This window comes from Etheostoma spectabile, unplaced genomic scaffold (assembly GCF_008692095.1).
Source record: "Etheostoma spectabile isolate EspeVRDwgs_2016 unplaced genomic scaffold, UIUC_Espe_1.0 scaffold00018869, whole genome shotgun sequence".
NCBI lineage: Eukaryota > Metazoa > Chordata > Actinopteri > Perciformes > Percidae > Etheostoma > Etheostoma spectabile.
Window position 1 is genome coordinate 20,154 of NW_022604533.1, and position 12,107 is coordinate 32,260.

General features: G+C 46.1%; 7 non-coding genes and 3 pseudogenes across 7 annotated transcripts; all 10 read right to left on the reverse strand.

The window, feature by feature from the left end:
• Window positions 1–3,183: 3,183 nt before the first annotated feature.
• Window positions 3,184–3,290, reverse strand: LOC116683045 (U6 spliceosomal RNA). Its single transcript, XR_004330515.1, has one exon. It is a non-coding gene; the product is annotated as a U6 spliceosomal RNA (small nuclear RNA).
• A 1,845-nt stretch (window positions 3,291–5,135) lies between these two features.
• LOC116683040 (U5 spliceosomal RNA) lies at window positions 5,136–5,248 on the reverse strand. Its single transcript, XR_004330511.1, has one exon. It is a non-coding gene; the product is annotated as a U5 spliceosomal RNA (small nuclear RNA).
• A 363-nt stretch (window positions 5,249–5,611) lies between these two features.
• On the reverse strand, window positions 5,612–5,802 carry LOC116683036 (U2 spliceosomal RNA). The gene has a single exon (XR_004330508.1). It is a non-coding gene; the product is annotated as a U2 spliceosomal RNA (small nuclear RNA).
• Window positions 5,803–6,038: 236 nt separating this feature from the next.
• On the reverse strand, window positions 6,039–6,155 carry LOC116683038 (U5 spliceosomal RNA). The gene has a single exon (XR_004330509.1). It is a non-coding gene; the product is annotated as a U5 spliceosomal RNA (small nuclear RNA).
• A 345-nt stretch (window positions 6,156–6,500) lies between these two features.
• LOC116683046 (U2 spliceosomal RNA) lies at window positions 6,501–6,690 on the reverse strand. The gene has a single exon (XR_004330516.1). It is a non-coding gene; the product is annotated as a U2 spliceosomal RNA (small nuclear RNA).
• Window positions 6,691–6,925: 235 nt separating this feature from the next.
• LOC116683044 (U5 spliceosomal RNA) lies at window positions 6,926–7,039 on the reverse strand. The gene has a single exon (XR_004330514.1). It is a non-coding gene; the product is annotated as a U5 spliceosomal RNA (small nuclear RNA).
• A 368-nt stretch (window positions 7,040–7,407) lies between these two features.
• Window positions 7,408–7,587, reverse strand: LOC116683047 (uncharacterized; annotated as a pseudogene).
• A 3,153-nt stretch (window positions 7,588–10,740) lies between these two features.
• On the reverse strand, window positions 10,741–10,907 carry LOC116683049 (uncharacterized; annotated as a pseudogene).
• Window positions 10,908–11,140: 233 nt separating this feature from the next.
• Window positions 11,141–11,257, reverse strand: LOC116683039 (U5 spliceosomal RNA). The gene has a single exon (XR_004330510.1). It is a non-coding gene; the product is annotated as a U5 spliceosomal RNA (small nuclear RNA).
• Window positions 11,258–11,615: 358 nt separating this feature from the next.
• On the reverse strand, window positions 11,616–11,790 carry LOC116683048 (uncharacterized; annotated as a pseudogene).
• Window positions 11,791–12,107: the final 317 nt, after the last annotated feature.

The following is a 12,107-nucleotide window of genomic DNA, read 5'->3' on the forward strand; positions in this document are numbered from 1 at the left end:
CCTGTCCTCAGCCCAAGCAACAGCATCCCGGATGAGCTGGAGATTCCATCTCAAAGAGCGCCCCGCGACCCCACATGTCTGGTCCACATGGACCACATGAGGAAGCGCCAACCCCAGCCGATTTGCCAGTACCTTAGCCAGGAGTTTATAGTCGACACACAACATTGTAAGTGGTCTCCAATTCCCCAGATGGGTGCGATCCCCCTTCTTATACAGAAGGGAAATCACCCCCGTGGCCATCGACCGTCCCATCACACCTGTTCAAAACATTTCAGCCAACACCTCCAAAACAATCGGACCGAGTAAATCCCAAAACCTGAGATAAAACTCTACCGGAAGTCCATCAATACCCGGCACCTTCCGCTTGTTCATGCCCCTCAGAGCCCCTTCAAGTTCTACAAGGGTAATCGGAGCCCCCATAGCCTGCGCAATGTCAGAAGGAACCCGTTGGGTCAGTGCATCCAAAAAGACCTCACCCCCCTCCACCTCTATCTCCCGTTCCCTGAGAACGGCTGCTAGCACCATTTCAACATCACCGTGTACAACCCTGCCCTGCCCGTCCCTCACCCCAATAACCACCTTCTTTGCCCTGTCAGCCCTTATAGAGGAAAAGAACGCTGCAGAACATGTCTCGGCACTCTCAAGGTAAGCACTACGAGCACGCAGTAAGTATGCTCGTGCCCTACCCTCATAAATCACCCTCAATCGCTCCTTTAGGGAGCCACAAACACCCTGATTCACAATGCCACCACAATTTCCCCTGGCATACTCAAGCTCGAGAAGGTACAGCAGGCAAAGCAGCTCCCTCCTCGCCACCCTCACCTTTCTTCTACAATACCGGATACAAAACAACTTCACACGCTCCTTGACTACCTCCCACCACTCAATCACCCCAGAGCACATACAGTGGTGTAAAAAAGTCTTTGCCCCCTTCCTCATTTCCTGTTCCTTTGCAAAAAAAGGAAGTGGGTGTAACTTGAGTGTACACTGACCAATTGGCTCGAAACTTTTCAGTAATTTCCAACCCTGACAACATCTATGCAGGGTTACTGGTGGTTCCTAGAGTCTCTAAAAGTAGAACGGGAGCCAGAGCGTTCAGCTATCAGGCTCCTCTCCTGTGGAACCAGGTTCCAGTTTGGGTCCGGGAGGCAGACACCGTCTCCACATTTAAGAGTAGGCTTAAGACTTTCCTTTTTGATAAAGCTTATAGTTAGGGCATAGAATCGAATATTGTTAGGGAGTAGTAGTTAGTCACATAGTTTCATATAATATAACTAAAGGGAGACTTGGCATACAGCCCGATCCGGTTGGGGGGAGTTCTGGCCGACCGGGCTGGAGCTCTCTTTACCTCGTCTCTCTTGGTTTTGTTGTAATAATAGTTTTAGACAGCTTGGGACTTATTTTGATACACTAGTTAGGGCATATAATCGAATAATGTTAGGGAGTAGTAGTTAGTCACATAGTTTTCAGATTTATCTATCATATAATCAAGAATATAATAGAACTAAAGGGAGACTTGGCATACAGCCCGATCCGGTTGGGGAGAGTTCTGGCCCGGCCGGGCTGGAGCTCTCTTTACCTCGTCTCTCTTGGTTTTGTTGTAATAGTTTTAGACAGCTGGGGACTTATTTTGATACACTAGTTAGGGCATAGAATCGAATATTGTTAGGGAGTAGTAGTTAGTCACATAGTTTTCAGATTTATCTAACATATAATCAAGAATATAATAGAACTAAAGGGAGACTTGGCATACAGCCCGATCCGGTTGGGGAGAGTTCTAGCCCGGCCGGGCTGGAGCTCTCTTTACCTCGTCTCTCTTGGTTTTGCTGTAATAGTTTTAGACAGCTGGGGACTCATTTTTGATACACTGATCTCCTCTCTCCTCTATCTTTCTATCTTTTCATTTATGTGCATCCATGTCCCAGAAATGCGTGTTACTAACCTATTTCTGGGGAGTCATTCCCCGGAATCCTTATGTTCTTTTTTCACCAGCATGTTCCCTTGGATCAGAGAGGCTCCGAAATCAGGGTAGCAGCTGTCGCCATGGTCCCGCTACACGTTCTGTGATGCCATGTTCAACTGCTACACTGCGGTGCCCTGCTACGTCCTGCTACGTCCTGCTACGTCCTGCTACGTCCTGCTGTGCCTTGTAATGCCGCACAGCGTCCTGCTATGCCATGAACTACTACAAAGAACTTCTACAAACTACTAATTTTTTCTATTTTTATTGCCACTCTTTATTCTAACCCCAACCGGCCCGTCAGACACCGCCTACCAAGAGCCTGGGTCTGACCGAGGTTTCTGCCTAAAAGGAAGTTTTTCCTCGCCACTGTCGCACTGTTGCTTGCTCTGGAGGAAACTATTAGAACTGTTGGGTCCTTGTAAATTCTGGAGTGTGGTCTATCTGTAAAGTGTCTTGAGATAACTCTTGTTATGAATTGATACTATAAATAAAATTGAATTGAATTGAATTGAATCTACAGGCCGAGATTGATTCAAAGCTACAGCGACCCCTAGTGGCAACAGGATGTAGGCCTAAAAGTCAAGGTGCTACACTTTGACAGTCTTCTCTTAGAGATTTCATCCGATCGACCTCAAATTCGTTTTACGATGAAAAGTTATTATGAGCTCGAGTTTTCGTTCGACGGTGTGGGCGTGGCACAATTTTGAGCATTTATCGGTGAACAAAGAAGTTGTTGTAACTTGAGTGTACGATGTCACATTTGTCCGGAATTTCTCGCAATTGACAAGAGTCCAGGCTTCAGGAGACCTATGAGCAAAAATGTACCTTTGGCTATAGCGACCCCTGGTGGCAGCAGGAAATCAGCCTTATCTGACAAACATCGTCCCATTTACGTGAAACTTATAATGTGTGGTCAACTTGTGATACTGAGCCAGCCGCTATACTCTAACCATGCACCTTTATGACTTTGCACCGTTTAAGATAGACTATTGCGTGACGTATCATTGAACTCAGCAGAAAGGCTCCTTTGCCTTTGGTCACGTCATTGCAAGCAGCGGCGCCCGCCAGTAAACGCGCGGACCCGTCCTACTTCACCCTGGAGCTCCGTAGAATGGCCCAAACTTCCTAGCACAGAAAGTTCCACGCCAGCAATGCCAGTCAGTCTTTAGAGCAGGGTGTCCTGTCTTTACCAGCTCGGGGGGGACACACGCGCGCAGATTAAAATGTGGTAACGCTTCACGAATTTGCGTGTCATCCTTTCGCAGGGGCCATGCTAATCTTCTCTGTATCGTTCCAATTTTGTCATATGTGCTGCCTGAGCAAGCACATTGGACCCCAGGTGCTGCCCACACTTTGCACCCCTTGTTGTCAGACTGACGCCTTCACAGCGGTGCAGGCTGGAGCGCCACATTCTTTTGAAGTAAGTAATCTCAAATGTCACATTAGCAAAGGGCGAGGTCTTTCCCCCCCAAAACATAAATGTATCCTTGCAATGTGTTTAAACTGCCAACTAATTCTGTGTCCATGTTTAATTTTAAAAAAAGGACTATCCAAAAATGCCCCAACAGTGGCCAGGGGGTTGGGTGCCCCATTTGTCCTTCAGGTCAGAGGCCGGACTTGTGCCCCAGCTGCCGTGTGTCTCTGATAGCCAGTAGGGGGTGCCACAGCAGATGGTGCAGTGGGCCAGAGTTTGGCTTGTGTCTTTTTTTTGGTTTGGGTAATGCATAGTTCGGAATTAGGCTCAGCCAACAACTGCCTCGGCTAGATTCTTTGCAGTGGTGACGCGGCCCAATTTGGTCAGTCTGGACAAAGAAGAAGACAAACATTTCTCTCATTTAAGGTGGCTCATTTAGCTGGAATAGTAATAGTAGCAGTCTGTCAGTAAGCATTGTTAAGGCTTCCAAATTGGAGGGAAACTTAAATTCTTATGCCATTTCTCTAAATGCCCTTTGTTGCTCACCGACTTGAGTACGCGCCTATGCGTACACGGCCGGCCACACCACACAGCCCCCCCCCCGCAGAATCAGTATACACATAATACTACTTTTCTTTATCAAAATGTGCAATTTTCAATTGGTGACCTCGTTCCTGAAACCTCTATCCGACAATGCGAGCGCACAGAAAAAATGGCTCGCTAGCACCCCCTACAAAATTTTAACAAAAAAGGTATTCCCTGCAGTACGTTTAACGTGGTATGTTTAACGTAGACTAACAAAATGTGGTACACACGAGTAGCACGCCAAGACTTACAAAAAAGCTGATTGGAGCCATACCCTTAACAAAAGAGGAAGTCCGCCGATTTGAATGGAAAGTTCAAAATGTTTGCGATTCAGGCCATTTCTACATGTCGTACTTTAACAAACTCCCAGAGATTTCATCCGACCGACTTCATTCAATTTGGTCCGTTCCATCTTAAGACCTTATAGATTAAAAGTTATTAAAAGAATTGTAAGAGCACAAAAGTCAATTGTGCAAGTTATAGAGCACCAACATCCGGTAGGGGGCCACTGAAAAAGGAAGTGGGTGTAACATGAGTGTACACTGACCAATTGGCTCGAAACTTTTCAGTAATTTCCAACCCTGACAACATCTACAGGCCGAGATTGATTCAAAGCTACAGCGACCTCTAGTGGCAACAGGATGTAGGCCTAAAAGTCAAGGTGCTACACTTTGACAGTCTTCTCTTAGAGATTTCATCCGATCGACCTCAAATTCGTTTTACGATGAAAAGTTATTATGAGCTCGAGTTTTCGTTCGACGGTGTGGGCGTGGCACAATTTTGAGCATTTATCGGTGAACAAAGAAGTTGTTGTAACTTGAGTGTACGATGTCACATTTGGCCGGAATTTCTCGTAATTGACAAGAGTCCAGGCTTCAGGAGACCTATGAGCAAAAATGTACCTTTGGCTATAGCGACCCCTGGTGGCAGCAGGAAATCAGCCATATCTGACAAACATCGTCCCATTTACGTGAAACTTATAATGTGTGGTCTACTTGTGATACTGAGCCAGCCGCTACACTCTAAACATGCACCCCGTCCAAGCAATTTTGGTTTTCCCAAGTGGTCAAGCTTCTGCCAACCTGCAATGTTCCCATGCTGTCACATTTTAGCTACGTTTAAGAATCTGAGTTTCCTTATGGAGAGCGCATTTGTTTTTTACAAGTACAAAAGGCTTAACCAAACAGCAAAGCCACCAAAAATATTCAACTCATAGGCGTTCCTCTCCACGGAAGTCTTTAGTAAAAGGCGAAAGGCTTGTGCGTTATGAAGAGAAACCAGAGTAAGTGCAGCCCACTCTCGAGAGCAGCCGAAATGCCCAGTCTTCCCAGTCCCAACCCTCGCGGTGATTCTCACTTGGTGTGCCGCTTTCCAAATCCAAGGCCTGGCCTATTGCCACACTGTCACAGGGCCAATATTTTGTCCTTGCTGTTTTCGCCAATAAATAGTGCAAATCTTGCTACACTTTTGTATGGCTTTATTTGCCAGTATTAAACAACGTTTTGATACCAGGAACCCAACGAGGTCATTCAGGTTTTGCGACAACTTCTGACGGTAAAATCTGCCAGCCATGTCTCTTCAGGTCCATTGACAGTTTGAGCAACGGGCAGCTCCACGTGCATCGTCAATTGTTTTTCCACAAGACAGAAGATGGGTGCACCGTTCCCAGCGACGCTGCAATACCGGGTCGATGCGTGGAGTGAATGGAGCAAGCCCCTTTTTCAACTCCCATTGCTAAAAATCCATTTAATATGTTGTCCCCTGATAGAGGACATATCAGATATTAAACTGATAAGAACAGATACTACACTTGATCTTAGCCAAAAGGCCGAGAAGCGATGACCACCACCTCTTTGCTGTCCGATGCGACCTCCCCGGACGGTTCTCAGTTCTCACGGTGCAGTAATTTTAAAAGGACATAACAGCTGCTACTTGGCACCCCCGTCCAAGCAATTTTGTTTTTCCAAGTGGTCAAGCTTCTGCCAACCTGCAATGTTCCCATGCTGTCACGTTTTAGCTGCGTTTAAGAATCTGAGTTTCCTTATGGAGAGCGCATTTGTTTTTACAAGTACAAAAGGCTTAACCAAACAGCAAAGCCCACCAAAAATAATTTCAACTCATAGGCGTTCCTCTCCACGGAAGTCTTTAGTAAAAGGCGAAAGGCTTGTGCGTTATGAAGAGAAACCAGAGTAAGTGCAGCCCACTCTCGAGAGCAGCCGAAATGCCCAGTCTTCCCAGTCCCAACCCTCGCGGTGATTCTCACTTGGTGTGCCGCTTTCCAAATCCAAGGCCTGGCCTATTCCCACACTGTCACAGGGCCAATATTTTGTCCTTGCTGTTTTTCCGCCAATAAATAGTGCAAATCTTGCTACACTTTGTATGGCTTTATCTTGCCAAGTATTAACCCAATGAGGTCATTCAGGTTTTGCGACAACTTCTGACGGTAAAATCTGCCAGCCATGTCTCTTCAGGTCCATTGACAGTTTGAGCAACGGGCAGCTCCACGTGCATCGTCAATTGTTTTTCCACAAGACAGAAGATGGGTGCACCGTTCCCAGCGACGCTGCAATACCGGGTCGATGCGTGGAGTGAATGGAGCAAGCCCCTTTTTCAACTCCCATTGCTAAAAATCCATTTAATATGTTGTCCCCTGATAGAGGACATATCAGATATTAAACTGATAAGAACAGATCTACACTTGATCTTAGCCAAAAGGCCGAGAAGCGATGACCACCACCTCTTTGCTGTCCGATGCGACCTCCCCGACGGTTCTCAGTTCTCACGGTCCAGTAATTTTAAAAGGACATAACAGCTGCTACTTGGCACCCCGTCCAAGCAATTTTGGTTTTCCCAAGTGGTCAAGCTTCTGCCAACCTGCAATGTTCCATGCTGTCACGTTTTAGCTGCGTTTAAGAATCTGAGTTTCCTTATGGAGAGCGCATTTGTTTTTACAAGTACAAAAGGCTTAACCAAACAGCAAAGCCCACCAAAAATATTTCAACTCATAGGCGTTCCTCTCCACGGAAGTCTTTAGTAAAGGCGAAAGGCTTGTGCGTTATGAAGAGAAACCAGAGTAAGTACAGCCCACTCTCGAGAGCAGCCGAAATGCCCAGTCTTCCCAGTCCCAACCCTCGCGGTGATTCTCACTTGGTGTGCCGCTTTCCAAATCCAAGGTCTGGCCCATTCCCACACTGTCACAGGGCCAATATTTTGTCCTTGCTGTTTTTCCGCCAATAAATAGTGCAAATCTTGCTACACTTTTGTATGGCTTTATCTTGCCAAGTATTATAACAACGTTTTGATACCAGGAACCCAACGAGGTCATTCAGGTTTTGCGACAACTTCTGACGGTAAAATCTGCCAGCCATGTCTCTTCAGGTCCATTGACAGTTTGAGCAACGGGCAGCTCCACGTGCATCGTCAATTGTTTTTCCACAAGACAGAAGATGGGTGCACCGTTCCCAGCGACGCTGCAATACCGGGTCGATGCGTGGAGTGAATGGAGCAAGCCCCTTTTTCAACTCCCATTGCTAAAAATCCATTTAATATGTTGTCCCCTGATAGAGGACATATCAGATATTAAACTGATAAGAACAGATTTTTTTTTCTTTTGAAAAGAATTTATTGACACTCATTTCATACTTTTGTCATTTAACATGTCACATGAAAGTTACCTTTTAAATACAACAAGTCAATAATAAACCATAAGACATCCAAAACAACCTTCAAGAGATGCGTTATACATAAATAATCCATAAAACATCCAAAACAATTGCTTTAAAAATGCATTACAGATAACATTGTCATAGATTAAAAGGTATAAAAGGTTTTCAATGTAAATGAGTATCTATGTTAAAAACTCCTCAGCAGGGAGCATATGTTATGAATAAAAAGTCCACTGTTGTGCAGGAGTGGGGTGAGTCCTACCAAGTGGGAACTCATTTCGCTCCCCCAAACAGATTTGGTCTCTCGGGATCCTGTCGAGGTGCTCAGAGGAGACCCTCACCCTGTAGCTCCTTCCCACCGACCTCACCCGGAGGGTCAGGCCGCCGCTGCTTTGAACTTGTACTGTGTGGCTCCGCTCCTTCGTCCGAATGGGCACAGAGGCGATTCTTCTTTGAGGCTGTGTCCTAGGCCGCCGCCTGCAGCTCCGGCCATTCGGACCGTCGCTGCGGCCATCCGATCACAGCCTCGGGGGGGATCTGCATGTGCTTCCTTACCAGCAAGTTTCTGGAGGTCCATATGGCATCTTTGATGGCGGCTAGGGTGAGCCACTGTTTGGCAAATGTTCGTGCTGGTATCTGTTTTCCTTGGCTCACCCCGTACAGCACCAGCTGTGGTGTAAGGACCTCCCTTGCTGGCAAGTACGGGAATTGCAAGGAGCCGGCCATTGCCCACTGTTCTACGGCAGCGCTGCACTCCCAGAGCAGGTGCCTCACCGACTCAGGCGCGCCACAACCTGGTCGGGGGCAAGTTGCGTGCGCCGACATGCCCCGGAGTGCATTACGGACCTGACCGGGAGGATCTCGTGAGCCACCATCCATGACAGGTCCCGGAGTCTGTTTGGAAGAGCGGGATGGTTTACGTTGCGCCAAACTGTTGAGGGCTCGCCCAATGCGAGCCCGCGCACTGGACTCACTGGTTCCCGCTCCTGCACAACAGAAATGAGAGAGCGGTGAGTAGTTAAAACCTGCAACTCCTCTGCTCAAGGTTAAAATGCCTTAAAAATGACTGGATAAAAGCGTAAGCTGGTGGCAGGTTAAAAGACACTGGAACTCTGAGGTCTGTGGGTAAAATCTTGATTTTCCTGAGGTACGACCCCATCCAGAACCTTGTCATCGCTGCGGTCTTGGGGTTACTGGATGGGGCTGTGGCGGATAAAATGTGCAGGGCGGTGTATCTGCTCCCTAAAAACAAGTACAGGTCAGGCACTCCTTTTCCTCCTTCCTCCTTTGGCTTCTTCATCACGCTTCGTTTCAGTCTTTCCCACTTGGAGCCCCACAAGAAATAAAAGATGGCTCGTTCCAGGTCTAAAATCGTTCTCCTAGGCGGGATAAAAACAGAACTGATTAGTAAAAGCAAAGTAAAATCACTGCTTTAATGATTAAAACCTTTCCTTCTAAAGTCAGTCCTCTAAGTGTCCAGTATCCTAGTCTCTGTCTGACTTTCCCTACCTTGTCTGCCCAATTTGTTTTCCCTTCCCCCTCCCTATCAAACTTGATCCCAAGTATTTTTTGGTCGGTCCGGGTCACAGTCAGGGGGAGTCCTGTCGTCTCAGTCGCCTTCCATGGTCCATAAAATGGGCTTGGGTCTTGCTTCGGTTGAGCTTCGACCCAGAGCCTGTCCGAACCAGTCAGTCAAGTCCAGCGTCCTGTTGACAGATAAAAGGTCAGTGCATAAAATGTTGATGTCGTCCATATATAAAATGCATTTTGTCTCGAGTCCCCCGCTCCCTGGGACTCTTACCCCATGGATTCGTTGGTCCCTTCTCAAGATCTGTGCCATCGGTTCTATTGAGAGGACGTAAAGGAGGGCAGATAACGGACAACCCTGACGGACACCGCAGTTTATATCCACTGCTGCTGTCAGATGCCCGTTAACAATGAATTTGCTGTTGATCCCCCGGTACAGCAGTCCCACCCAGGCTATAAACCTTCTTGTGAACCCCATTTTTTGCAGTACCTGAAAGAGGTACTGGTGCGAGACCCGATCAAAGGCTTTCTCAAAATCTAAATTCAGGACTACTAGCCGAATGTTTCTGTCTCTCGCATAACAGATGGTGTCTCGGATCAGTACGAGGCTGTCGGTGATCTTCTCCCCGGGACGGCACAGGCTTGATCCGGGTGAATCAGCTCTCCTAAAAACAGGGACATACGTGAAGCTAATAATTTGCTAAAAAGTTTACAGTCGACATTTAAAAGTGTGATGGGTCTCCAGTTTTTCAAGTCTGTCTTGTCTCTGTCTTTATGTAAAAGCGTCACTATCCCTACTCTAAAACTGTCAGGAAGTCGGTCCAGTTGTTCAAAATCCATAAAAACAACAAGCAAGTCTGGTGCTAAAATGTCCCAAAATGTCAAGTAAAATTCCAAGGGAAGCCCGTCTTCTCCTGGTGACTTCCCTTTCTTAAAAGTTTTTACACAGTTGTTTAGTTCAATCATGGTAAAATCTTGAGTTAAGAGCACATTGTCATTTTTTGCTTGTTCAATTGATTTTAAAACTTCGGTCATGGTGTCTTTATTAACTGCTTTTTCCGTGTACAGTTCACGGTAAAAGTCTTCGACAGTTTCTTTAATTTCCTCTGTTGTGTTAGCTATGCACCCGTTTTCTTTTTTAAGTCTTAACATGCCCCCCCCTTTATTTATGATTTTCTTAAAAAATATCTGTGCACTTCTCTCCTTCCTCTATTTCCCTCTCCTTGCTTCTAGTATGACACCTTTGCTTTTAATTTCTGCTAAAACCGACATCTCTGTTTTAATTTGTTTTATTTCCTCATTAAAATCCATTCCCTGTTGGATTAATTTAAAATACCTCTGAGTCCGTTCTGCAGTCCCATCATGCGTCTGTTGTCCCTATCTTTTTTCCTCTTACCTCCTGTCTGTAAAAAGTCTTAGTCTTCCCCTTCACCATTTCCCACCACTGTGGCGCGTGTATCGTAAATCTTGAAGGGTCTGCCATTCTTTGTATTGCTCCCTGTACTGCCTATCTAGCTCCCTGTCTTCTAACAGGGAGCAATTGAGCTTCCACAGACCGCTTCCTGCCGTCACACCCGAAGAGAGTGAAAGGGTGCAGGAAAGCATTGCGTGATCGGAAAGAAACAGTACTAATCTAGCATCGGTTGGTGGGCAGTCACGTGATAAAATGTAGTCTATGCGAGAGGCTTGGGTGCCGTCACACTGATAAGAACAGATACTACACTTGATCTTAGCCAAAAGGCCGAGAAGCGATGACCACCACCTCTTTGCTGTCCGATGCGACCTCCCCGGACGGTTCTCAGTTCTCACGGTCCAGTAATTTTAAAAGGACATAACAGCTGCTACTTGGCACCCCCGTCCAAGCAATTTGGTTTTCCCAAGTGGTCAAGCTTCTGCCAACCTGCAATGTTCCCATGCTGTCACGTTTGCTGCGTTTAAGAATCTGAGTTTCCTATGGAAGCGCATTTGTTTTTTACAAGTACAAAAGGCTTAACCAAACAGCAAAGCCCACCAAAAATAATTTCAACTCATAGGCGTTCCTCTCCACGGAAGTCTTTAGTAAAAGGCGAAAGGCTTGTGCGTTATGAAGAGAAACCAGAGTAGTGCAGCCCACTCTCGAGAGCAGCCGAAATGCCCTCTTCCCAGTCCCACCCTCGCGGTGATTCTCACTTGGTGTGCCGCTTTCCAAATCCAAGGCTGGCCTATTCCCACACTGTCACAGGGCCAATATTTGTCCTTGCTGTTTTTCCGCCAATAAATAGTGCAAATCTTGCTACACTTTTGTAGGCTTTATCTTGCCAAGTATATACAACGTTTTGATACCAGGAACCCCACGAGGTCATTCAGGTTTTGCGACAACTTCTGATGGTAAAATCTGCCAGCCATGTCTCTTCAGTGTCCATTGACAGTTTGAGCAACGGCAGCTCCACGTGCATCGTCAATTGTTTTTCCACAAGACAGAAGATGGTGCACCGTTCCCAGCGACGCTGCAATACCGGGTCGATGCGTGGAGTGATGGAGCAAGCCCCTTTTTCAACTCCATTGCTAAAAATCCATTTAATATGTTGTCCCCTGATAGAGGACATATCAGATATTAAACTGATAAGAACAGATTTTTTCTTTTGAAAAGAATTTATTGACACTCATTTCATACTTTTGCCATTTAACATGTCACATCAAAGTTACCTTTTAAAATACAAACAAGTCAAATAAATAATCCATAGGACATCTAAAACAACCGTCCCAAGAGATGCGTTATACATAATCCATAAAACATCCAAAACATTGCTTTAAAAATGCATTACAGATAACATTGTCATAGATTAAAAGGTATAAAAGGTTTTCAATGTAAATGAGTGTCCATGTTAAAATGTCCTCAGCAGGAGCGCATATGTTATGAATAAAACGTCCACTGTTGTGCATGAGTGGGGTGAGTCCCTACCAAGTGGGAACT